At 28.8% G+C, this 27169-nt stretch overlaps 1 protein-coding gene across 9 annotated transcripts in view; it reads left to right on the top strand.

Moving 5' to 3' along the window:
- Window positions 1-27169, top strand: part of LOC111419112 (homeotic protein antennapedia) — a 166756-nt gene that overhangs the window by 119118 nt on the left and 20469 nt on the right. Inside the window, exon 1 of one of the 9 annotated variants that reach the window (XM_023051874.2) lies at window positions 6482-7042. The exons of the other annotated variants lie outside the window; for them this stretch is intronic. The gene's annotated coding sequence lies outside the window, so the exon portion shown is untranslated. Of the gene's footprint in view, window positions 1-6481; window positions 7043-27169 lie in introns of those variants that run through there. 9 annotated transcript variants of the gene reach the window in all.

The following is a 27169-nucleotide window of genomic DNA, read 5'->3' as shown; positions in this document are numbered from 1 at the left end:
AAGTTCTAACCGCAGTTTAAAAGAACTAAAAAAGTAACCAGTTAAATACTTGATTTATAACCCACGACCTTTGACAGGCCAGGATAATATGTGTTTAGCAATAGAACCATCTGCTATATGTTCGCCGACGGGGATCCTGACCGGAAATACATATTATAGCACGTATATAGTAGGTATACCCGGCGTATGCAACGTTGTATTATAGGTAGATGTCACCATCTCCAAGCTTAACAGCTGTGGGAGATTCGAAATAATAACGGCATTTTGGCTATATGTTACTCTTAATTAATTCGATAGGTGATAGGTCGCCTAATTTACGAGATCTTGATATTAGAACTAATACTATTCACACAAACATTCGATCTCATTACCCAAAAAAAGTTTTGTCTCTTTTTTTTGTGTCCAAAGATAATGGTTAAAATAGTCGTAGGTTTGGCTACTACCTACTCTAACATACTTAGCAGAGAGATAACGCGATTGGTCCGCTTCGACGTTCCTCATCAGTCAACGTCGTCGTCCGTTCCGGGAAATCTACTCAATTTGTAACTCTGGATCCATCCCGACTACCACACCATCATCTAAACCGCCCAAATGACGGCCATCCGTTTTTGGGGAACATAATAGACTCATTACTGCCGTTATGAGTAGATATTTTTCTTGGGAGTCGAAACGAAAATATTTGAAAACCGGTTCAAAAAAATCAAATTTTTTGTCTTCTTTGTTGTCGTCCATTGCCGAAAAACACAATCGTAGTTCCACCCCTCTTGGTCCGTGACTCGCTCGTACCTCTCCGGAGGGTTTTGGGGGCCTCGGTTATTAATTGAGTTTTTCGAACGGATGTCAGCCATTTCTGATTTATGTTCCGCCCCTGACAAGGTCCGTAGCGGACGACCGTGGCGAAGGAAAACCGAACGAGGAATATCTTAATTATAAATAATTAAAGCGTAAGAAAACCGGAGATGAGTAGGGTTCCTCATTAATATGTATTAAAAACACCCTTATAGTCTATTCTATAGTATAAGAGGATCGTAGTTCAAATTAAAAAGAGTAAATAAACAAGTTGAGAAGGTTAATTTATAAGAAAACGTGAGAAATTATTTTTTATGTTGATAATTACATTTAATAAATTCTTAAATAATTTTAATTAAAAAATTTATACATAATTAGTTTCTAATTAAACGAGAATATTTCTTTTAATTTTTACCTTTTTTATGTAACGGGTTGAAAAGTGGCTGAAATTGAATGCGATGCCCGCGGCCGCGAACTTTTCAGTTAAACTTTCACGAAGCGGGGCTCGGGAATAGTGGGATTAGGGCCGTTTTGCTCGAGGACTACCGGGAGATCCGGAAATGGGGAAATTACTCCCCTCGGTCGAAACCGGATTTTCACGAACAAAATTTCCCTTTTAAAATTATTGTACATCCACACCCCCGAAAAGGTTAACTCCTACAAACTTCTAAAACTAATTTATTTTATATATTTTAACTATTTTTTGCAATGAAAATCTTTAACAACCTGGAAAGTAGCAAATTAGTTTAATTCTTCAAAATTCAACCACAGAGCAAGCCAATTCAGCCAGAAAATAACCGCATAAAAACAAAAAAGTTTAATCGCAAAGCACATCAAATCAATTCGTAAACAACGCAGCTCAAAAGCTTCCAAATTCTTCCCAAAAAAATCCAACCAGAAAGCAACTGAACCACAAAGCAAGTTAACCCAACCCCGAAGCATCAAAATTTGAAAAAAATCCAACCCCACAATAACTCGACTTGAAAGTAAGTCAACCCAGTGCAGGAAGTAATAACAAAGTAGTATCACAAAGTAATTATGGTAAGAAATTAAGTCCCAAAAGCAAATAAATGCAAGCCGAAAATAAAATAATACAAAGTTATACATAATTATCATAATTATTCAAACCAGGTCAAGCTAATTTGTGAACAACCCAATCCCCAAGCAAAAAATCCAACCTGAGAAGAAACCATCTAGAAAGTAATAACAAAATAGTAACACAAAATACTTATAGCACTAATAGCAAGTCAACCCAAACTGAAACTAAATTTTCAAAGTAAATTATTACAACTCAAATATCTCAAACCGAAGGCAATAAAACTCAATTCCAAGCAAGTTGATTTTACTTGAATAGGAACCCACCCCGTAAGTAAGCCAATTCAAAAGGAATCTAACCCCAAAGTAATGCAACCTCATAAGAAGCCAACTCATTGCAATTCACAACTACTCAATATAATCTTGAAACAATCCAACTCAAATTCCAAATATTTTTAAAGAATTTTCAATATAGATATCGTTTATCCAACGATTTATAGAGTTTATGTAGATTTATCCAACCCGAAAGAAATCCAATACCAAAATAACCAAACTGCAAGCAAATCTACTCAACCCTAAAGCAAACCAACCTGAAAGCTACTCAACTATAAAGCAAACCAGCTCGATAGTAAATTATTACAACTCGAATACAACCCTATCTGAAAGTATCTCAAACCGAAAGCAACTCAACTCTAAGCAAGTTGATTTTACTTGAATAGCAATTAAAGTAAGTAAGCTAATTCAACAGGAATTTAACTCCAAAGTAATGCAATCTCATAAGAAGCCAACTCATTGCAACTCGCTACTCAATATAATCCTAAAGCAATCCAACTCTAAAATAATTCATTCGAATCGGAAAGGAGTCTAACTCAAATTGCAAATATTTCTAAAGAATTTGCCATATAAGGGATATCTAAGGTCTTTTAAGGCTATATGTCGATTTATCCATTTATGTGGACAAGTTTTAATTTTTTCTATAAGCTATATTTTTTTGCTAATTGTTAAGAGCTGTCATCTCGAGCAGAAAATATTTCCTTCAATATTAAGGATTTATAAGCTCCATGTATATTTATTCTTTGGACAAGTTCTTATCTTTTCTATAAAATATATATTTTTGCTAATTGTTGCGATATAGAAGATTTGTTTAGACTTGATTGCACCATTTCTGTCATTTCTAGCAGACACTTTTTCCTTGAGCTTAAAATCTTTATGGGCTCAATAATATATATTTTTATTAATTGTTAAACTATAGAATTTGCTTAGACTTAATCGCGCTATTTCAAACCATTTTAGTCATCTCAAGCAGAAACTTTTTCCTTGAGCTTAAAGGATTTATGGGCTCCATGTTGATTTATCTTTTGGGCAAGTTCTCATCTTTTCTATAAAATATATATTTTTGCTAATTGTTGAGCTATAGACGATTTGTTTAGATTTGATCGCACCATTTTAAACCATTTTAGTCATTTCGATTTTTGCTCGAAATGACTAAAATGGTTTTTATCTTGGAACTCTGAGGATTTATAGGGTCCATGCAGATTTATTGTTTTTTTTGCGAATTGTCAAGCCATAGAATTTGCTTAGACTTAATCGCGCCATTTCAAACCATTTTAGTCATCTCAAGCAGAAACATTTTCCTTGAGCTTAAAGGATTTATGGGCTCCATGTTGATTTATCTTTTGGGCAAGTTCTCATCTTTTCTATAAAATATATATTTTTGCTAATTATTGAGCTATAGAAGATTTGTTTAGACTTTATCGCACCATTTCAAACCATTTTTGTCATCTCGAGCAGAAGCTTTTTCCTTGAGCTTAAAGTATTTATAGGATTCATGTAGATTTATCCATTGGACAAGTTTTCATCTTTTCTATAAAATATATTTTTTTTCTAATTGTTAAGCTATAAAGTTTGCTTAGACTTGATCACTCCATTTCAAACCATTTCTGCTACATCCATTGTTGTGACAATCTGCCCGCAAACTACGTCACACCATTTTCCATGCCCAGCTGTTCTTATGGTCTATGCATTTTGCTGTGTATTTTTAGAGGTTATATCGTATATCGTGGATGTATTCATATTATTTTTGAAGTTTTATGTTTTTAGACATATTAATGTCTATCATATAACCTCTAAAAACACAGACAGTTACCAGGCGTGGTAAATAGTGTAACGTAGAGTGCGGGCAACCAACCCGTAGTGGACTATCCTGTTAGATTCTACTGTTCTTGGGTTCCATGTAGATTTATCGATGGGACAAATTCTCATCTTTTCTATAAAACATATATTTTTTCTAACTGTTGAGCTGTAGAGGATTTGTTTAGACTTGATCGCACCATTTCTGTCATCTCGAGTAGAAACTTTTTCCTTGAGCTGAATAGATTTATAGGTTTCATGTAGATTTATCCAGAGAAAAATAAATCTTTATTACAGCTATCGACCTAATGGTTTTTCCGCTGGCTATAATTACAACAAAGAATTTAACAATATAAATATTTAGGAAAAAGTTCGAATATTGTCTTCCTCTGATCAACTTCCATCTGTGCAGCTTGTCTCTTTAAACATAATTTATGTATTTTTTCATAATTGTTTCTGTTGTCTAAAAATTTCTTCCGTAGTCTGTCTAGTCTTAGTCTTATAGGTAGATTTATCCATTAAACAAGTTCTCATCTTTTCTATAAAATATATACAGGGTGTATCAGATATGAGTAGAAGAAATTTGAGGGGATATAGTTCTCCTCTTTCTGAATAAAAAATTTTTATAACACTATGTCCCATTCTTTGCCATTCTTAAGATATGATACGATAAAGTTGAGCTTTTGAAAGTTTAAGTGCTGCTGTATAAATAATTATATTAAACAAGCTTTGCTTTGACACATAAAATTAATTTTTGAGATATTTTTTTAGAGGTTGTTTACTTTATACGAATAAATTTATCACTTCTCTTTTATCACTCTTTAATGTGAAAATTTACAAAAATTTAGGTTTTAATAAATAAACTTGCTTATTGTAGCAAAAACAACAAAATTACAAAACTAGAAACAAATTACAAATTGGAAAGCAACGCCTGCTTAGTACAATTTATTAACCAGTAGTACTCAAACTTGTGAACCCTTAACTTTATCGTATCATATCTTAAGAAGGACAAAGAATGGGACATTGTGTTATAAGAATTTTTTATTTATATAACCCCTCAAATTTTTTTTACACATATCTGATACACCCTGTATTTTTGCTAATTCTTGAGCTGTTGAAGATTTGTTTAGACTTGATCGTACCATTTCTGTCATCTCGAGCAGAAACTTTTTCCTTGAGCTTAATGGATTATAGGTTCCATGTAGATTTATCCATTAAACAAGTTCTCATCTTTTCTATAAAATATATATTTTTGCTAATTGTTGAGCTATACAAGATTTGTTTAGACTTGATCGCACCATTTCTGTCATTTCTAGCAGAAACTTTTTCCTTGAGGATTTATATGTTCCATGTAGATTTATCCATTAAACAAATTCTCATCTTTTCTATAAAATATATATTTTTGCTAATTGTTGAGCTATACAAGATTTGTTTAGACTTGATCGCACCATTTCTGTCATCTCGAGCAGAAACTTTTTCCTTGAGGATTTATATGTTCCATGTAGATTTATCCATTAAACAAATTCTCATCTTTTCTATAAAATATATATTTTTGTTAATTGTTGAGTTATACAAGATTTGTTTAGACTTGATCGCACCATTTCTGTCATCTCGAGCAGAAACTTTTTCCTTGAGGATTTATATGTTCCATGTAGATTTATCCATTAAACAAGTTCTCATCTTTTCTATAAAATATATAGTTTTGCTAATTGTTGAGCTATACAAGATTTGTTTAGACTTGATCGCACCATTTCTGTCATCTCTAGCAGAAACTTTTTCCTTGAGGATTTATATGTTCCATGTAGATTTATCCATTAAACAAGTTCTCATCTGTTCTATAAAATATATATTTTTGCTAATTGTTGAGCTATACAAGATTTGTTTAGACTTGATCGCACCATTTCTGTCATCTCTAGCAGAAACTTTTTCCTTGAGGATTTATATGTTCCATGTAGATTTATCCATTAAACAAATTCTCATCTTTTCTATAAAATATATATTTTTGTTAATTGTTGAGCTATACAAGATTTGTTTAGACTTGATCGCACCATTCTCGAGCAGAAACTTTTTGCTTGAGCTTTCTCAATCTGCTTTCCATCAATTTATGAATATGACCAAGACATCCAAGCTTTCTTATGTCTAAATCTTGCGACCATATGCTGATGGTCAGAAATGTTATATGTCAAATGTCTTGATTAATCTGAGCTAACTCATCCAATAGATAAATAAAATAAGTTTTGTTAATTTTTATTAAGTTTATTTAATTTTGAGTATTAATTAAACATAACAAAATGATTTCAAACAACAACATACGTTTTTGTATCCGAAAACGGAAGTCCCCCTCTTTCAATATAGTAAACCGATGGATCTGCCAGGGGGGGTTTCTGTGTATATGGATAGAGTGAGGTAGGGGGAGGTGTGCGTGCGCCCGACCGCAGCCGCCTCCGTTTTGAAACGCTGACAGCCGCGGACGGCGGCGTCCGCTTTTACGGCCCCCTTTCGACCAATGGCGTGTCGTCGGGCCGTGTGCGAACCGAACCGTTCGTTCGTCGTCTAACGACGGACGGACACACACCAAACGAGAGAGACTCTATAGAGGCCGCTTCACGCGAACAGACAGACACACTACGAGAAACTTTAAACGCACACACGTACACTAAACACGCGTTTAACGCGACACAGAGACCTCTACAACCCAAGTTTAAGTCAGTTTTAATCATTTTAAAATTTCATTTTTTGACATACGCAATAGAAACGTCAAATGAGACAGTTGAAGACGCGTCGACAATCGCGAGCGCGAATTAAATGAAACGCGACCAACGAACGTCACTGACTACTGTATATAACAACAATATAACCGATCGAGTGAGTGTTTGAAAAAAAAGCAAAAGCAACAAATGAAGGCCGTTTTAAGTGTGCGCTTTTGTTTGAGTTCCGATGGTATTCTGATTATTGTAATACGACGACGACGTGAATTTGTTGTTTGTTTTCGTTTGTTACGCTTGTTATGTGGTGTTGTTGGTTAATCTTCGGAAACTGTTTCGTTGTATTATTATTTATCGTGTTACAAGATAACCGGGTTAATAAGGTAAGATTAAAGATAAAAAAATATATTAAAAAAAAAGTCAAACGAAATTCCTCCACGACTGCTTCGATTTGTTTACGTAAACATTGAACTATTTTTAACTTCAACCGGGGTTTAAGATTGACACTGAGCGATCACTTTTATATAGAGACTTTACTACAACTAACTGCTCTACTCTACCACTTTTCTACCACTTCAATTTTATTCGTAACATTAGGCGAGTTCATCATCTTTAAGAACGAAAAGTTTACAATAAAAATGTTCTTTGAAATGATTAAAATGTTCCCGGTTCGAAAGCGTGTAAAAAGTTCGTCGAGTAGCGTGACGAATTCGCTCGACCCCTGCATGAATATTTAACTCGCTCATTTATTACGTTTAAACTCGTTGACGGAGCGACTCTTTTCACCACACCACGATGCTTGCAGATGATGATGCCTCTTAAGTCTTAAAAACTTAAAATCAACTTCCTTTTTATTCGCTATATTAATTATAAAAGGAACTTGGAAAAGTTATTTTAATTGAAAACAACGTAAATTATAACTTATTACAAGTTCATAGAAAATTTCGAAACGCCTTCAACGCGATGTGTAAAATGTTAAATATCTATTAAGAATTTATTATTTATACCAATAATGAAATAATTAAATTTATTTTAACTTTTCAATTAACTATTAAAATACACCGAATGCTATTGACACCAGCGTTCAATTAATAATTTATGCATACGATTTGACGATGAATTATTCAACGCGTTTTCAAACAGTTATTCATAAAAAAATTATCCATGTTTATTCATACATTTCATTGATTTTCGTTTTTTCAAAATAATAACAAATCGATCCAAATATTTAGATTTTTATTTGTTTTATCTAAAATAATAATAATAATAATAAAACAAAACGGCCGTTGTTTCGTTTCATTCAGTTCGGTTAACACTCGACGGGTTTTTAATCAAGATCCACGTGATCCTCTCGCTTAAATATATTGGCTACATGCAATCTACGGTACGTTACAAGGGGGCCCTGTTTACATTATGTCAACCCGTGTAGCGATACCACTGAAAGTCGAGCTGCTGTGACATTGCGTTTAATCACACCCCGTACATTTGTTACAGTTTTAAATTTAACGCCGTGTTGAAAGATTCTAAGTGTTATTGTTTGTTTTCAAATTGTTTTTGAAATTAATTGTTGGATTAAGAAAACGACCCAACCTTGTTCTTCAAATAAGTATCATATTAATGCTTCAAAAACTGTTTGTAACCAAATTTGGTTTAAATATCTACATGACGAATTTTCAAGGTTAACTTTAAGAATTTATTTCTCATAAACTAATAAAGATATCAAAAAACGGTTTTTATCATTAAAATCGTTGAAGAATTCTAACCAAGTGTGCCTAATTTTATTTCTTCAGTTTAAAAATCAACATAAAAATGATAGAAATAAATAATTGTATCAATTCGAAATTGATGAAATTTCAAGGTTAACTTTAAGAAGTTATTTCTTATAAACTAAAAGAGACATCAAAAAGCCGTTTATATATTTAAAATCATTGAAGAATTTTGAACAAGTGTGCCTAATTTGGTTTCTTTAATTAAAAAATCACCGGAAAAAACGATATAGATATGAATTATAGAATTGTATCAATATTTTCGAGGTTAACTTTAAGAATTTATTTCTCATAAACTAATAAAGATATCAAAAAACGGTTTTTATCATTAAAATCATTGAAGAATTCTGAACAAGTGTGCCTAATTTTATTTCTTCAGTTTAAAAATCAACATAAAAATGATAGAAATAAATAATTGTATCAATTCGAAATTGATGAAATTTCAAGGTTAACTTTAAGAAGTTATTTCTTATAAACTAAAAGAGACATCAAAAAGCCGTTTATATATTTAAAATCATTGAAGAATTTTGAACAAGTGTGCCTAATTTGGTTTCTTTAATTAAAAAATCACCGGAAAAAACGATATAGATATGAATTATAGAATTGTATCAATATTTTCGAGGTTAACTTTAAGATTATATTTTTCATAAACTAACAGAGATATCAAAAAATTGTTGATGTCTTTATAATCATTAAAAAATTCTGAACAAGTGTGCCTTATTTGGTTTCTTCAATTTAAAAATTAACACAAAAAATATATAGATATGAAGAATTGTATCAATTCGAAATCGACGAATTTTCGAGGTTAACTTTAAATATTTATTTCTCATCAACTAATAAAGATATCAAAAAACTGTTTTTATCATTAAAATCGTTGAAGAATTCTACACAAGTGTGCCTAATTTTATTTCTTCAATTTAAAAATTAACATAAAAATGATAGAAATAAAGAATTGTATCAATTCGAAATTGACGAAATTTCAAGGTTAACTTTAAGAAGTTATTTCTTATAAACTAAAAGAGACATCAAAAAGCCGTTTATATATTTAAAATTATTGAAGAATTTTGAACAAGTGTGCGTAATTTGGTTTCTTTAATTAAAAAATCACCGGAAAAAACGATATAGATATGAATTATAGAATTGTATCAATATTTTCGAGGTTAACCTTAAGATTATATTTCTCATAAACTAACAGAGATATCAAAAAATTGTTGATGTCTTTATAATCATTGAAAAATTCGGAACAAGTGTGCCTTATTTAGTGTCTTCAATTTAAAAATTAATACAAAAAATATATAGATATGAAGAATTGTATCAATTCGAAATCAACGAATTTTCGAGGTTAACTTTAAATATTTATTTCTCATCAACTAATAAAGATATCAAAAAACTGTTTATATCATTAAAATCGTTGAAGAATTCTAAACAAGTGGGCCTAATTTTATTTCTTCAATTTAAAAATCAACATAAAAATGATAGAAATAAATAATTGTATCAATTCGAAATTGACGCAATTTCAAGGTTAACTTTAAGAAGTTATTTCTTATAAACTAAAAGAGACATCAAAAAGCCGTTTATATATTTAAAATCATTGAAGAATTTTGAACAAGTGTGCCTAATTTGGTTTCTTTAATTAAAAAATCACCGGAAAAAACGATATAGATATGAATTATAGAATTGTATCAATATTTTCGAGGTTAACTTTAAGATTATATTTTTCATAAACTAACAGAGATATCAAAAAATTGTTGATGTCTTTATAATCGTTGAAAAATTCGGAACAAGTGTGCCTTATTTGGTTTCTTCAATTTAAAAATTAACACAAAAAATATATAGATATGAAGAATTATATCAATTCGAAATCGACGAATTTTTGAGGTTAACTTTAAATATTTATTTCTCATCAACTAGTAAAGGTATCAAAAAACGGTTTTTATCATTAAAATCATTGAAGAATTCTAAACAAGTGTGCTTAATTTTATTTCTTCAATTTAAAAATCAACATAAAAATGATAGAAATAAAGAATTGTATCAATTCGAAATTGACGAAACTTCAAGGTTAACTTTAAGAAGTTATTTCTTATAAACTAAAAGAGACATCAAAAAGCCGTTTATATATTTAAAATCATTGAAGAATTTTGAACAAGTGTGCCTAATTTGGTTTCTTTAATTAAAAAATCACCGGAAAAAACGATATAGATATGAATTATAGAATTGTATCAATATTTTCGAGGTTAACTTTAAGATTATATTTCTCATAAACTAATAGAGATATCAAAAAATTGTTGATGTCTTTATAATCATTGAAAAATTCTGAACAAGTGTGCCTTATTTGGTGTCTTCAATTTAAAAATTAACACAAAAAATATATAGATATGAACAATTGTATCAATTCAAAATTGACCAATTTTTGAGGTTAACTTTAAAAATTTATCTCTCATCAACTAATAAAGATATCAAAAAACTGTTTATATAATTAAAATTACTGAAGAATTCTGAACATGTTTGACTAATTTGGTTTCTTCAATTTAAAAATCAACAGAAAAATTATAGATATGATGAATTGTATCAATTCGAAATCGACGAATTTTCGAGGTTAATTTTAAGAATTTATTTCTCATAAACTAATAGAGATATCAAAAAAATTTTTATATCATTAAAATCATTGAAGAATTCTGAACAAGTATACCTAATTTTGTTTCTTCAATTTAAAAATTAACAGAAAAAATATGTAGATATGAAGAATTGTATCAATTCAAAATTGACGAATTTTCAAGGTTAACTTATGAATTTATTTCTCATAAACTAATAGAGATATCAAAAAATCGTTTATATCATTAAAATCATTGAAGAATTCTGAACAAGTGTGCCTAATTTGGTTTTTTCAATTTAAAAATTAACAGAAAAAATATGTAGATGTGAAGAATTGTATCAATTCAAAATTCATGAATTTTCAAACTTTAAAAATGTATTTCTCATAAACTAATAGAGATATCAAAAAATCATTTATATCTTTAAAATCACTGAAGAATTCTGAACAAGTGTGCCTAATTTTGTTTCTTCAATTTAAAAAGTAACAGAAAAAATATGTAGATATGAAGAATTGTATCATTTCGAAATTGACGAATTTTCAAGGTTAACTTATGAATTTATTTCTCATAAACTAATAGAGATATCAAAAAACTGTTTATATCTTTAAAATCATTGAAGAATTCTGAACAAGTCTATCTAGTTTTGTTTCTTCAATTTGAAAATCAACAAAGAAATGATAGAAATAAAGAATTGTATCAATTCGAAATTGACGAATTTTCGAGGTTAACTTTAAGAATTTATTTCTCATAAACTAATAGAGATATCAAAAAACGGGTTTTATCTTTAAAATCAATGAAGAATTCTGAACAAGTCTACCTAATTTTGTTTCTTCAGTTTAAAAATTAACAGAAAAAATATGTAGATATGAAGAATTGTATCAATTGGAAATTGACGAATTTTCAAGGTTAGGTTTAAGAATTTATTTCTCATAAACTAATAGAGATATCAAAAAATCGTTTATATCTTTAAAATCATTGAAGAATTCTGAACAAATGTGCCTGATTTTATTTCTTCAATTTGAAAATCAACATAAAAATTATAGAAATAAACAATTCAAAATTGATGAATTTTCAAACTTTAAAAATGTATTTCTCATAAACTAATAGAGATATCAAAAAACTATTTATACTTTTAAAATCGTTGAAGGATTCTGAACAAATGTACCTAATTTGGTTTCTTCAATTTAAAAATCAACAGAAAAATGTTAGTATCAATTCGAAATCGACGAATTTTCGAGATTAACTTTAAGAATTTATTTCTCATAAACTAATAGAGATATCAAAAAACCGATTATATCTTTACAATCACTGAAGAATTCTGAACAAGTGTGCCTAATTTGGTTTCTTCAATTTAAAAATTAGCAGAAAAATATACAGATATGAAAAATTGTATCGATTGGAAATTGACGAATTTTCAAGGTTAGGTTTAAAATTTATTTCTCATAAACTAATAGTCATATCAAAAAACCGATTATATCTTTAAAATCGTTGAGGAATTCTGAACAAGTGTGCCTAATTTGGTTTCTTCAATTTAAAAATTAACAGAAACATATATAGTTATGAAGAATTGTATCAATTCGGATTTTCAAGGTTAACTTTAAGAATTTATTCCTCATAAACTAATAGAGATATCAAAAAACTGTTTATACTTTTAAAATCATTGAAGAATTCTGAACAAGTGTGCCTAATTTGGTTTCTTCAATTTAAAAATCAACAGAAAAATGATAGAAATAAAGAATTGTATCAATTCGAAATTGACGAATTTTCGAGGTTAACTTTAAGAATTTATTTCTCATAAACTAATAGAGATATCAAAAAACCGATTATATCTTTAAAATCGTTGAGGAATTCTGCACAAGTGTGCCTAATTTGGTTTCTTCAATTTAAAAATTAGCAGAAAGATATATAGATATGAAGAATTGTATCAATTAGAAATTGACGAATTTTCTAGGTTAGGTTTAAGAATTTATTTCTCATAAACTAATAGAGATATCAAAAAACCGATTATATCTTTAAAATCGTTGAGGAATTCTGAAAAAGTGTGCCTAATTTGGTTTCTTCAATTTAAAAATCAACAAAGAAATGATACAAATAAAGAATTGTATCAATTCGAAATTGACGAATTTTCAAGGTTCACTTAAAACATTCATTTCTCATCAACTAATAGAGATATCAAAAAGCCGTTTATATCATTAAAATCACTGAAGAATTTTGAACAAGTGTGCCTAATTTGGTTTCTTTAATTTAAAAATCAAGGGAAAAAATTATATAAATGAAAAACTATATCAATTCAAAATTGACGACTTTAAAAGTTTCTTTCTCATAAACTAACAGAGATATCAAAACGCGGTTTGTTTCTTTGAAATTGTTGGAAAATTCTAAATTAATGTACCAAATTTGACTCCTAAGGTTTTAATAGTTATTTAAATCTGTTAATTTTGAGGGGGATATAAAAATTAACAACTCCAGCTGTCAATTAATTTGGTAAATTTGACTCGGATTCGAGTTGCCGTAATATTGAACGACCGCCACCGTCGCCGTCGCCGTGACAGTTGGTCGCCACCAGGTATCGTTTTAGCGGTAAAACCAATAAAATCCTGCAGCTGCCCTTCGATGTTAATTGGACGCGTGATATTCCCGAGGAAGAATAAATAAACTCGGTTATATTAACGTCCGGTAAATTCTCTCTGTTTATAATGGGATTTAAAAACCGTTTAAAAAAGTTTCTTTTCCGTAACTTTTCTAAAGCACTAATTGAACATGTATGAATTATTTAATTGGATAGGTTTTACGGAAATAACTGTGGTCGGTTCGCGTTTTGCTCAGTAACTGCACCTAATTATGACTGATTACCATGTAAGTAGTGTTATACGAGAGGGAGATTAATTCAAAGAAGTTTTAATTCTAGTATTAAACTTTCTAATTTGTTTCCTATTTATTTATTTTTAACAATAGAGAAAGTTTAAATATATTTATTTTAGAATTTTTGAAATTCTTTTTTTGTATGAAAAAGGAGTGCTTTTCGTTTTATCCCTACCGAAGATCTTTTCCGCGTTAATTGCTTTTAAACACGCAAAGCTCTACGTCACTTCTGCGTGCTACTACCAACTCACACAAAATAAAAGCCCTTATCCCGAGATCTTAATTCCATTGTTACGTAATTTGTTATATTTGTACCCTACAAGAAAATAATGTAGGTCTCTTCATGTTTTCATAATGTAATAATAAGGATAGATTATTTTTTGTTAAATGAGTCGCATTTTTTTTCTCCTTTGATTTAAACTTATTTATCGAACTCGAAACCTGTCGACCTTCTAAACGTATTAAAATCGCAGAGAAAATATTTTTAAAATTTTAAAGTTACGTTTTAAACCCACCTTCTTGGCAATCTAGGCATACCTCCATTTTTAATTCTGCATTTTTTTTGTATCAAAAGGCTAAGTGGAATTTTTAAAACCTTGTAAAGCCGACTTTAGAGCGGTACCTTTGAAGTTTTCTCCGTTATAATTGACTTTAATTTTACAGTTTGTATTTTATTTGTCGTAAACAGACTAATTAAAGGAAAGTATTAATCAAGTTTTTTAAACGAACGTGTTTCCAATAATCAAATTATCTAAATAAGCAAAAATCAATTTAAATCAAGGAAATTTAAATTGTTTATTTGATTTATTGTTAATTTTATCATTAGTTGTTTTTAAGTTTTTTTTGGATTGAGTTATTTCTTGAGCATTTGTGGAAAATCTATATACAATTTTCTTCAATTACTAATAAAATGCACTTTTCAATAAAAAAGTCCATTTTGAAAAATCCCGTTTAGTTTTTGAGATATACACTTTTAAACCCAGTCGAAAATTGTGGTAATTTTTAAGTATTCTTGGGTTAAGCTGAAAAATTCGCAGTAAATTTATTTTTCGGAAAATCATTTCGAAATTTTCATCAGTTATTAACAAAAGTGTGCACTTTTCAATAAAAAGATCTATTCTGAAAAATCTCGTTTAGTTCTTGAGATATACAGTTTTAAACTCACTCTGAAATTATGGTAATTTATAAGTTTTGTAGTTTAAGCTGAAAAATATGTGGAAAATTCATTTCTTGGAAAATCTTAATAAAATTTTCATCCATTATTAATAAAAGTGTGCACTTTTCAATAAAAAAGTCCATTTTGAAAAATCCCGTTTAGTTTTTGAGATATACACTTTTAAACTCAGTCGAAAATTGTGGTAATTTTTAAGTTTTCTTGGGTTAAGCTGAAAAATTCGCAGTAAATTTATTTTTCGGAAAATCATTTCGAAATTTTCATCAGTTATTAATAAAAGTGTACACTTTTCAATAAAAAAGTCCATTTTGAAAAATTCCGTTTAGTTTTTGAGATATACACTTTTAAACTCAGTCGAAAATTGTGGTAATTTTTAAGTTTTCTTGGGTTAAGCTAAAAAATTCGCAGTAAATTTATTTTTCGGAAAATCATTTCGAAATTTTCATCGATTATTAATAAAAGTATACACTTTTCAATAAAAAGATCTATTCTGAAAAATCTCGTTTAGTTCTTGAGATATACAGTTTTAAACTCACTCGAAAATTATGGTAATTTATAAGTTTTGTAGTTTAAGCTGAAAAATATGTGGAAAATTCATTTTTTGGAAAATCTTTATAAATTTTTCATCAATTATTAAGAAAAGTGTGCACTTTTCAATAAAAAAGTCCATTTTGAAAAATCCCGTTTAGTTTTTGAGATATACACTTTTAAACTCAGTCGAAAATGGTGGTAATTTTTAAGCTTTCTTGGGTTAAGCTAAAAAATTCGCAGTAAATTTATTTTTCGGAAAATCATTTTGAAATTTTCATCAGTTATAAATAAAAGTGTGCACTTTTCAATAAAAAGGTCTATTCTGAAAAATCTCGTTTAGTTCTTGAGATATACAGTTTTAAACTCACTCAAAAATTATGGTAATTTATAAGTTTTATAGTTTAAGCTAAAAAACTTGTGGAAAATTCATTTTTTGGAAAATCTTTATAAAATTTTCATCAATTATTAATAAAAGTGTGCACTTTTGAATAAAAAAGTCCATTTTGAAAAATCCCGTTTAGTTCTTGAGATATACACTTTTAAACTCAGTCGAAAATTGTGGTAATTTTTAAGTTTTCTTGGGTTAAGCTAAAAAAATTCGCAGTAAATTTATTTTTCGGAAAATCATTTCGAAATTTTCATCAGTTATTAATAAAAGTGTACACTTTTCAATAAAAAAGTCCATTTTGAAAAATCCCGTTTAGTTCTTGAGATATACACTTTTAAACTCAGTCGAAAATTGTGGTAATTTTTAAGTTTTCTTGGGTTAAGCTAAAAAATTCGCAGTAAATTTATTTTTCGGAAAATCATTTCGAAATTTTCATCAGTTATTAATAAAAGTATGCACTTTTCAATAAAAAGATCTATTCTCAAAAATCTTGTTTAGTTCTTGAGATATACAGTTTTAAACTCACTCTGAAATTATGGTAATTTATAAGTTTTGTAGTTTAAGCTAAAAAACTTGTGGGAAATTCATTTCTTGGAAAATCTTAATACAATTTTCATCGATTATTAATAAAAGTGTGCGCTTTACAATAAAAAAGACCATTTTGAAAAATCCCGTTTAGTTTTTGAGATATACACTATTAAACTCAGTCGAAAATTGTTGTAATTTTTAAATTTTCTTGGGTTAAGCTAAAAAATTCGCAGTAAATTTATTTTTCGGAAAATCATTTCGAAATTTTCATCAGTTATTAATAAAAGTGTGCACTTTTCAATAAAAAAGCTCAATTTGAAAAATATCGTTTAGTTCTTGAGATATACTCTTTTAAACTCACTCGAAAACTGTAGTAATTTATAAGTTTTTTTGTAGTTTAAGCTGAAAAATATGTGGAAAATGCATTTCTTGGAAAATCTTAATAAAATTTTCATCGATTATTAATAAAAGTGTGCACTTTTCAATAAAAAAGTCCATTTTGAAAAATCCCGTTTAGTTCTTGAGATATACACTTTTAAACTCAGTCGAAAATGGTGGTTATTTTTAAGCTTTCTTGGGTTAAGCTAAAAAATTCGCAGTAAATTTATTTTTCGGAAAATCATTTTGAAATTTTCATCAGTTATAAATAAAAGTGTGCACTTTTCAATAAAAAAGTCCATTCTGAAAAATCTCGTTTAGTTCTTGAGATATACAGTTTTAAACTCACTCGAAAACTACCGTAATTTATAAGTTTTGTAGTTTAAGCTGAAAAATATGTGGAAAATTCATTTTTTTGATAATCTTTATAAAATTTTCATCAATTATTAATAAAAGTGTACACTTTTCAATAAAAAAGTCCATTTTGAAAAATCCCGTTTAGTTCTTGAGATATACACTTTTAAACTCAGTTGAAAATGGTGGTAATTTTTAGGCTTTCTTGGGTTAAGCTAAAAAATTCGCAGTAAATTTATTTTTCTTAAAATCATTTTGAAATTTTCATCAGTTATAAATAAAGGTGTGCACTTTTCAATAAAAAGATCTATTCTGAAAAATCTTGTTTAGTTCTTGAGATATACGGTTTTAAACTCACTCGAAAATTATAGTAATTTATAAGTTTTGTAGTTTAAGCTGAAAAATATGTGGAAAATGCATTTCTTGGAAAATCTTAATAAAATGTTCATTGATTATTAATAAAAGTGTACACTTTTCAATAAAAAAGTCCATTTTGAAAAATCCCGTTTAGTTTTTGAGATATACACTTTTAAACTCGGTCGAAAATTGTGGTAATTTTTAAGTTTTCTTGGGTTAAGCTAAAAAATTCGCAGTAAATTTATTTCTCGGAAAATCATTTCGAAATTTTCATCAGTTATTAATAAAAGTGTGCACTTTTCAATAAAAAGATCTATTCTGAAGAATCTCGTTTAATTCTTGAGATATACCGTTTTAAACTCACTCGAAAATTATGGTAATTTATAAGTTTTATAGTTTAAGCTAAAAAACTTGTGGGAAATTCATTTCTTGGAAAATCTTAATACAATTTTCATCGATTATTAATAAAAGTGTGCACTTTTCAATAAAAAAGTCCATTTTGAAAAATCCCGTTTAGTTTTTGAGATATACACTTTTAAACTTAGTCGAAAATTGTGGTAATTTTTAAGTTTTCTTGGGTTAAGCTAAAAAATTCGCAGTAAATTTATTTTTCGGAAAATCATTTTGAAATTTTCATCAGTTATAAATAAAAGTGAGCACTTTTCAATAAAAAGATCTATTCTGAAAAATCTTGTTTAGTTCTTGAGATATACGGTTTTAAACTCACTCGAAAATTATAGTAATTTATAAGTTTTGTAGTTTAAGCTGAAAAATATGTGGAAAATGCATTCTTTGAAAAATTTTTATGGATTTTTCACCAATTATCAATAAAGGTATTCTCTATTCAATGAAAAAGTCTATTTTGGATATCTCGTTTAATTTTTGAGATATTAATTTTTTAACATAAACGAAATTTCTGGTAAATTTTACATTTTTCAGGATTAACTTTAAAAATTGTTAAAAAAACCATTTATTGACAAGTGATTATAAAATATCTTCTTTTTAACATAGTCATCCATTTTGAGATATCTCCCTTAGATTTTGAGATATGCACTCAAATTCAATTGAAATTTCTGGTAAACACCAAAATTACTGAAAATCATGCTCGTAGATCTTTCTGAACATTTGGTTTCAAGGCGTTAGTTGTGATTAAGATTGGCCAAAAATGTACAAACTATGATAGGCGTTGTTGCAAAAACTACCTTCGTCGCGTTTTTTCTTTCAAGGTCTAGTTTATAGCACATCGTACTTAAGTGACCTTGGCTAAAATCTTTCAGAATTTAGCAACATATTTGAATAGATTTAATACACCCCCGGTATAAAGAAAATAATCTTTTGTACAAATTTTCGTTAAAGCATGAAAAAAAATTTTTTTTTGAATACACACACATGTTTCAACTTATTATTTTACCAAAAGAGTGTTCAGTGATGTTTTGAAAACACATCCTGCGCTTTCTAAACGTCACCGACCCGTCCTAAAAATGATATTTACGACCTTCCAGGATCGCAACGGGACGCACTCCGAAAAAGTTCCTTTCATTCATTCCAAAGAACGGTTTCGCAAAAGTTGTGCAAGCTCCGAGCTTTCTCTTTTTTTTTTACTTTTCTACGACGATGGTCACCTGCGTTTTGCCCTAATTTTTCTATACAATGAACGTTTTTTTTTCCGGTACGATTAGAAAGTGGACCACCCGAAAATCAGGTAACCAAAAAAATTCTTCAAATAGTATTTTTTCTTTCTGGCATAAGTTTAGACGTTCGTGGTTTATTCTTAGAAAATAGGTGTTAGATGTAGTGAGATTTTTCAAGTTATTTTCGTTTGAAATTTTTGTGTGACGTCCAAAATTTACGATTTAAATTTTTTCTAATTTGATCAAAAAGGAACAAAACGAAAAAAACAAAACAAAAAGTATTAACAAATGAAGACATTCATTTTTATGACCTGGAACAATAGGCACCTACTAATGACGGTCATTTGTCGGCCGGGTTCTAGCTGTCAAAAAGGCTGAACGCTTATTGGTCGTTTCGGTCGTGGACATAAACAGCTTCATCTCCGGCCTCTCTCTAGACCCTTCCATTAATCTCCGTTGCCAAACCAAGAGGAAAAAGAAAAACTCTTCTCTCTCATTTCAACAACGACGACGTCCATTACTAGACTAGATAGGAAATATAGAACAAAAATATCTACTTAAACTAAAAAGACTACGAGATATATTAAATCCAAGACAATTCAAGCAGTTGTTTTAATTTAACATTTTTTAACCGTTTGATGTTCGTGGAAACTGTTCAGATTAATTACTTAGATACGAGTACATACCTGCATCTGCTCTTATAGTTAGTGTCGCGCAAATGTTCGGGTCGACGAGATATTATTTATAGAGCGGTTAACTTAGGTGTACATTAAGTGTAGTATATGTGCAGGTTCATACATATATTTTTCTTTACGTAATTCTTTCTCAGAAACGAGTCGTCATTTCATTTCTTGTTTGAGGTTTTCTTTGTAACGACTCACTTCATGGAAGTAAGCAATAATTGTTTCTGATGATTTTATCTATCAAGATTTTGTTTTAAGATGCGTTCCAAGAAAATTTCAATGTTTTAATGTACCCTTTATATTAAGGTGTTGTAATTTTTCAAGCTGCTACATAATCCCCCAAAAAAAATTAAAACGAGAAACTGGATAAAAACCGTTTGCAAAAAATAAAAATACTGAAGAGTGTATTGTATTGTTTTCAACATATAAAAGAGGGCGTTTTTTTTTTATTATTCGCCAACCCGGATGGCGTAAATCATTTTTGGGACACAATGAAAAGCTTTTTATATTTCGCGTGCGCTTCTGTCGTCATGATCGCTTTTTGTTTTCCCCGCCATGTCGTCGGCGCCCGCTCTGTTTGTACGCTTTTCTGTTTCGCGTTTTGTCCCGGACGCTTTTTCCGTCGACGTTTTTCGCCCAACCGTTTTTTTTTTTTTTAATTTTTTTTATTCGACCGTTTTGTTTTGTTTTGTTTTGCGTGTGTGTATTTTTTATTTTTCGTTTTTTTTTTGTTTCCCGCAATTCCCCACCCCGCTGACTGCACATGACAGTAAAACCAAAAAGGCTCGAGCTGCGTTTGAAAAATTGACTGATAACCGTGGATATATTTATATTTTTCCGCACCCTGACACATACATAGAATGAGAGAGAGAGAGAGAAATGTGACCGTCCGAAACAGTGCCGAGTTTTATTTATTTCTGTCCGGGTAAATTTATTGTTCCCGGGCTTGGATAAAATGAAAAATAATAAACGGCCTGCGAATCCATATTTGCCGGGCGCTAATAATCTACTCGAATAGGCTTAATTAAAAACAATACGAGAAGCGTTACATGTTTGTGTCAAAATTAATTTAAAAGCCTTTCTATTTACTTACAACTATATAACTATGCACCAACAACCCAACATAATCTTTTAATACATTCAATTATTTTAGTTATCCATCGTACAAATATTAAGTATTTACCATTTCACATTAATTTACAATTCAATATATGTTGTATATCGTTCGCGGAATTAATTAAAAAAAAACTTTATCTTCGTATAAATGTCAACGTTTTATTCATTTCGACATCCATTAATTTATAAATGCCACTTGATAAACTTAAAATACAGGGTATATCAAAAGAAATTTAAAATAATTTACCGTACTATTCAGTGGGATTTATTATATTCATTGAATTTAAGAGATTTTGGTTGAAAATGAACTTATGTTTTGCTTAAGTTGACATAATAAGCATTACTCAGTGGGAAAGAAACTAAAAGTGTTTAAATTGATACTCTAATTATGAGAAATTTTTATGCGTTTTAGTTTTTGAATTATAATGCCATAATTGGCTATTTTGAAGCTATTCGCTTTATATCTATATCGTAGGCAAATGGTTATTTCAGGTAGATAGCTTTTTTCTAGTTAGATACTATCGTCTGCCTAGACAAAAGTAGTTCGTTACAATTTTCTCATTAAATGTCTAGGCAAATACTATTAGACAAGACAAATAGTATCTGTCTAAGCTTGCTTTAGGCAAATACCATTTTTTCGATACAACAATGTAATATAAAGTATATCTCTATATTATTGAGTCAAATTAGTTGCGTATTATTTTCAAAAAAATGCACAACAGTTTCATATACTTTTATTAAGTTTAATAAAATACAAATAAACGATTCATTTCTTGAAAATTTTAATACTAAATACAAAAATTTACTTGTATTGAATTCATGCTTAAAGAGCTATTTGCCTGAAAATATTTTAGCCATATGCTAATTGCCTAGGAAAGTAGAATTTAGACTGAAATAAATGGAATAAAACTATTTGCATAGGCAGATAGTATCTGACTAGGAAAAAGATATTTACCTGAAACAACCTAAAACTATGCCAGTTAGGTTGTCATTGATTAGGGATAATATTTTTCTTTGATTCATAACGAACATTTTTTGTATACAACTTTTACTTCTCTATTTTAACATTTTGTGGATTTTTAGTTCATCTCTAAAAATGGCTTAAAACTGGACAAGAAATGTTTGTTAATTATCTTATTTTGAATCATTATTAATAATTTTCTTGCTTAACATTTTTCTCTATGGAGTCTAATTTTTGGGTCATTTTTATAAGAAAAACCATCTATTTTGGTATTTTGGAGCTTTTCACTTTATCTATATAAAAAAAAATGAAAATTGGACAAGAAATGTTTATAGATTATGTTATATTGAGTCATTATCTGCAATTTTCGTATATTGTATTTTTCTCCATCAACCTTACTTTTTGAATCATGATGGGTTTTACCAAAAACCATCTATTTGGGCATTTTGGAGAGATTTGGTTAATATCTAGAAAATAATGACAATTAAGGCATTAATTAGGAATTAAATTTTTTTTCGGGTTGTTATGAACAATTTTGCTATATATCAATTTCTTCCATCGCTGTTAGTTTTTGAGTTATGATGGTTTTGTTTATTGAAAACCATTTATTTTGACATTTTGGAACTTTTCACTTTACCGGTGAAAAAATATTGAACACGGAATGGAACTGATTATGGACCATATTATTTTGAATCATTCTCAACAATTTTTTTGCTTATCATTTTTCTCTATCGGGTTTAATTTTTGAGCCATAACGCGTTTTTATGATTAAAAACCATCTATTTTGGCATTTTAGAGATATTCGCTTAATATTTAGAAAATAATGACAATTAAGCTGGCATTAATTAGGAATCAAATTTTTTCTTGATTCATTATGTACAATTTTGGTACATATCATTTTCTTCCATCACCATCAGTTGTTGAGTTATGATAATTTTATTTTGGTTGAAAACCATTTATTTTGACATTATGGAACTTTTCATTTTACCGTTGAAAGAATATTGAACATGGAATGGATCTGATGATGGATCATATCATTTTGAATCATTCTCAACAATTTTCTTGCTTATCATTTTTCTCCATCAGGTTTAATTTTTGAGCCATAACGCGTTTTTATGATTAAAAACCATCTATTTTGGCATTTTAGAGATATTCGCTTAATATTTAGAAAATAATGACCATTAAGCTGGCATTAATTAGGAATCAAATTTTTTCTTGATTCATTATGTACAATTTTGGTACATATCTTTTTCTTCCATCACCATTAGTTGTTGAGTTATGATAATTTTATTTTGGTTGAAAACCATTTATTTTGACATTATGGAACTTTGCACTTTACCGTTGAAAAAATATTGAACATGGAATGGAACTGATTATGGATCATATTATTTTGAATCATTATCAACAATTTTCCTGCTTAACATATCTCTCTATCGAATTTAGTTTTTGATTCATGATGCGTTTTCATACTAAAAACCATCTATTTTGACATTTTCGAAGTTTTTTACTTTACCGTTCAAAAAATATTGAACATGGAATGGAACTGATTATGGATCATATTATTTTGAATCATTATCAACAATTTTCCTGCTTAACATTTTTCTCTATCGAGTTTAGTTTTTGATTCATGACGCGTTTTCATACTAAAAACCATCTATTTTGACATTTTAGAGATATTCGCTTAATATCTAGAAAATAATGACCATTAAGTTGGCATTAATTAGGAATCAAATTTTTTCTTGGTTCATTATCTACAATTTTGGTACATACCATTTTCTTCCATCACTGTTAGTTTTTGAGTTATGATAATTTTTTTTTATTGAAAACTATTTATTTTAACAGTTTGGAAACCTTTCACTTTACCGTTGAAAAAATATTGAACATGGAATGAAACTGATTATGGATCATATTATTTTGAATCATTCTCAACAATTTTCTTGCTTAACATTTCTCCCTATCGAGTTTAGTTTTTGATTCATGATGCGTTTTCATACTAAAAACCATCTATTTTGACATTTTCAAAGTTTTTTACTTTACCGTTGAAAAAATATTGAACATGGAATGAAACTGATTATGGATCATATTATTTTAAATCATTATCAACAATTTTCCTGCTTAACAGTTCTCTCTATCGAGTTTAGTTTTTCATTTATGATGCGTTTTCATACTAAAAACCATCTATTTTGACATTTTCGAAGTTTTTTACTTTACCGTTGAAAAAATATTGAACATGGAATGGAACTGATTATGGATCATATTATTTTGAATCATTATCAACAATTTTCCTGCTTAACATTTCTCTCTATCGAGTTTAGTTTTTGATTCATGATGCGTTTTCATACTAAAAACCATTTATTTTGACATTTTCGAAGTTTTTTACTTTACCGTTCAAAAAATATTGAACATGGAATGGGACTGATTATGGATCATATTATTTTGAATCATTATCAACAATTTTCCTGCTTAACATTTCTCTCTATCGAGTTTAGTTTTTGATTCATGATGCGTTTTCATACTAAAAACCATCTATTTTGACATTTTCGAAGTTTTTTACTTTACCGTTGAAAAAATATTGAACATGGAATGGAACTGATTATGGATCATATTGTTTTGAATCATTATCAACAATTTTCCTGCTTAACATTTCTCTCTATCGAGTTTAGTTTTTGATTCATGATGCGTTTTCATACTAAAAACCATCTATTTTGACATTTTCGAAGTTTTTTACTTTACCGTTCAAAAAATATTGAACATGGAATGGAACTGATTATGGATCATATTATTTTGAATCATTATCAACAATTTTCCTGCTTAACATTTCTCTCTATCGAGTTTAGTTTTTGATTCATGATGCGTTTTCATACTAAAAACCATTTATTTTGACATTTTCGAAGTTTTTTACTTTACCGTTGAAAAAATATTGAACATGAAATGGAACTGATTATGGATCATATTATTTTGAATCATTATCAACAATTTTCCTGCTTAACATTTCTCTCTATCGAATTTAGTTTTTGATTCATGATGCGTTTTCATACTAAAAACCATCTATTTTGACATTTTCGAAGTTTTTTACTTTACCGTTGAAAAAATATTGAACATGGAATGGAACTGATTATGGATCATATTATTTTGAATCATTATCAACAATTTTCCTGCTTAACATTTCCCTCTATCGAGTTTAGCTTTTGATTCATGATGCGTTTTCATATTAAAAACCATCTATTTTGACATTTTCGAAGTTTTTTGCTTTACCGTTCAAAAAATATTAAACATGGAATGGAACTGATTATGGATCATATTATTTTGAATCATTATGAACAATTTTCCTGCTTAACATTTCTCTCTATCGAGTTTAGTTTTTGATTCATGATGCGTTTTCATACTAAAAACCATCTATTTTGACATTTTCGAAATTTTTTACTTTACCGTTGAAAAAATATTGAACATGGAATGGAACTGATTATGGATCATATTATTTTGAATCATCATCAACAATTTTCCTGCTTAACATTTCTCTCTATCGAGTTTAGTTTTTGATTCATGATGCGTTTTCATACTAAAAACCATTTATTTTGACATTTTCGAAGTTTTTTACTTTACCGTTCAAAAAATATTGAACATGGAATAGAACTGATTATGGATCATATTATTTTGAATCATTATCAACAATTTTCCTGCTTAACATATCTCTCTATCGAGTTTAGTTTTTGATTTATGATGCGTTTTCATACTAAAAACCATCTATTTTGACATTTTCGAAGTTTTTTGCTTTACCGTTGAAAAAATATTGAACATGGAATGGAACTGATTATGGATCATATTATTTTGAATCATTATCAACAATTTTCCTGCTTAACATTTCTCTCTATCGAGTTTAGTTTTTGATTCATGATGCGTTTTCATACTAAAAACCATCTATTTTGACATTTTCGAAGTTTTTTGCTTTACCGTTCAAAAAATATTGAACATGGAATGAAACTGATTATGGATCATATTATTTTGAATCATTATCAACAATTTTCCTGCTTAACATTTCTCTCTATCGAGTTTAGTTTTTGATTCATGATGCGTTTTCATACTAAAAACCATCTATTTTGACATTTTCGAAGATTTTTACTTTACCGTTCAAAAAATATTGAACATGGAATGGAACTGATTATGGATCATATTATTTTGAATCATTATCAACAATTTTCCTGCTTAACATTTCTCTCTATCGAGTTTAGTTTTTGATTCATGACGCGTTTTCATACTAAAAACCATCTATTTTGACATTTTCGAAGTTTTTTACTTTACCGTTCAAAAAATATTGAACATGGAATGGAACTGATTATGGATCATATTATTTTGAATCATTATCAACAATTTTCCTGCTTAACATTTCTCTCTATCGAGTTTAGTTTTTGATTCATGATGCGTTTTCATACTAAAAACCATTTATTTTGACATTTTCGAAGTTTTTTACTTTATCGTTGAAAAAATATTGAACATGGAATGGAACTGATTATGGATCATATTATTTTGAATCATTATCAACAATTTTCCTGCTTAACATTTCTCTCTATCGAGTTTAGTTTTTGATTCATGATGCGTTTTCATACTAAAAGCCATCTATTTTGACATTTTCGAAGTTTTTTACTTTATCGTTGAAAAAATATTGAACATGGAATGGAACTGATTATGGATCATATTATTTTGAATCATTATCAACAATTTTCCTGCTTAACATTTCTCTCTATCGAGTTTAGTTTTTGATTCATGATGCGTTTTCATACTAAAAACCATCTATTTTGACATTTTCGAAGTTTTTTACTTTACCGTTGAAAAAATATTGAACATGGAATGGAACTGATTATGGATCATATTGTTTTGAATCATTATCAACAATTTTCCTGCTTAACATTTCTCTCTATCGAGTTTAGTTTTTGATTCATGATGCGTTTTCATACTAAAAACCATCTATTTTGACATTTTCGAAGTTTTTTACTTTACCGTTGAAAAAATATTGAACATGGAATGGAACTGATTATGGATCATATTGTTTTGAATCATTATCAACAATTTTCCTGCTTAACATTTCTCTCTATCGAATTTAGTTTTTGATTCATGATGCGTTTTCATACTAAAAACCATCTATTTTGACATTTTCGAAGTTTTTTACTTTACCGTTGAAAAAATATTGAACAT

This window comes from Onthophagus taurus, chromosome 10 (genome assembly GCF_036711975.1).
Source record: "Onthophagus taurus isolate NC chromosome 10, IU_Otau_3.0, whole genome shotgun sequence".
NCBI lineage: Eukaryota > Metazoa > Arthropoda > Insecta > Coleoptera > Scarabaeidae > Onthophagus > Onthophagus taurus.
This window is presented reverse-complemented; position numbering and strand designations above follow the sequence as displayed.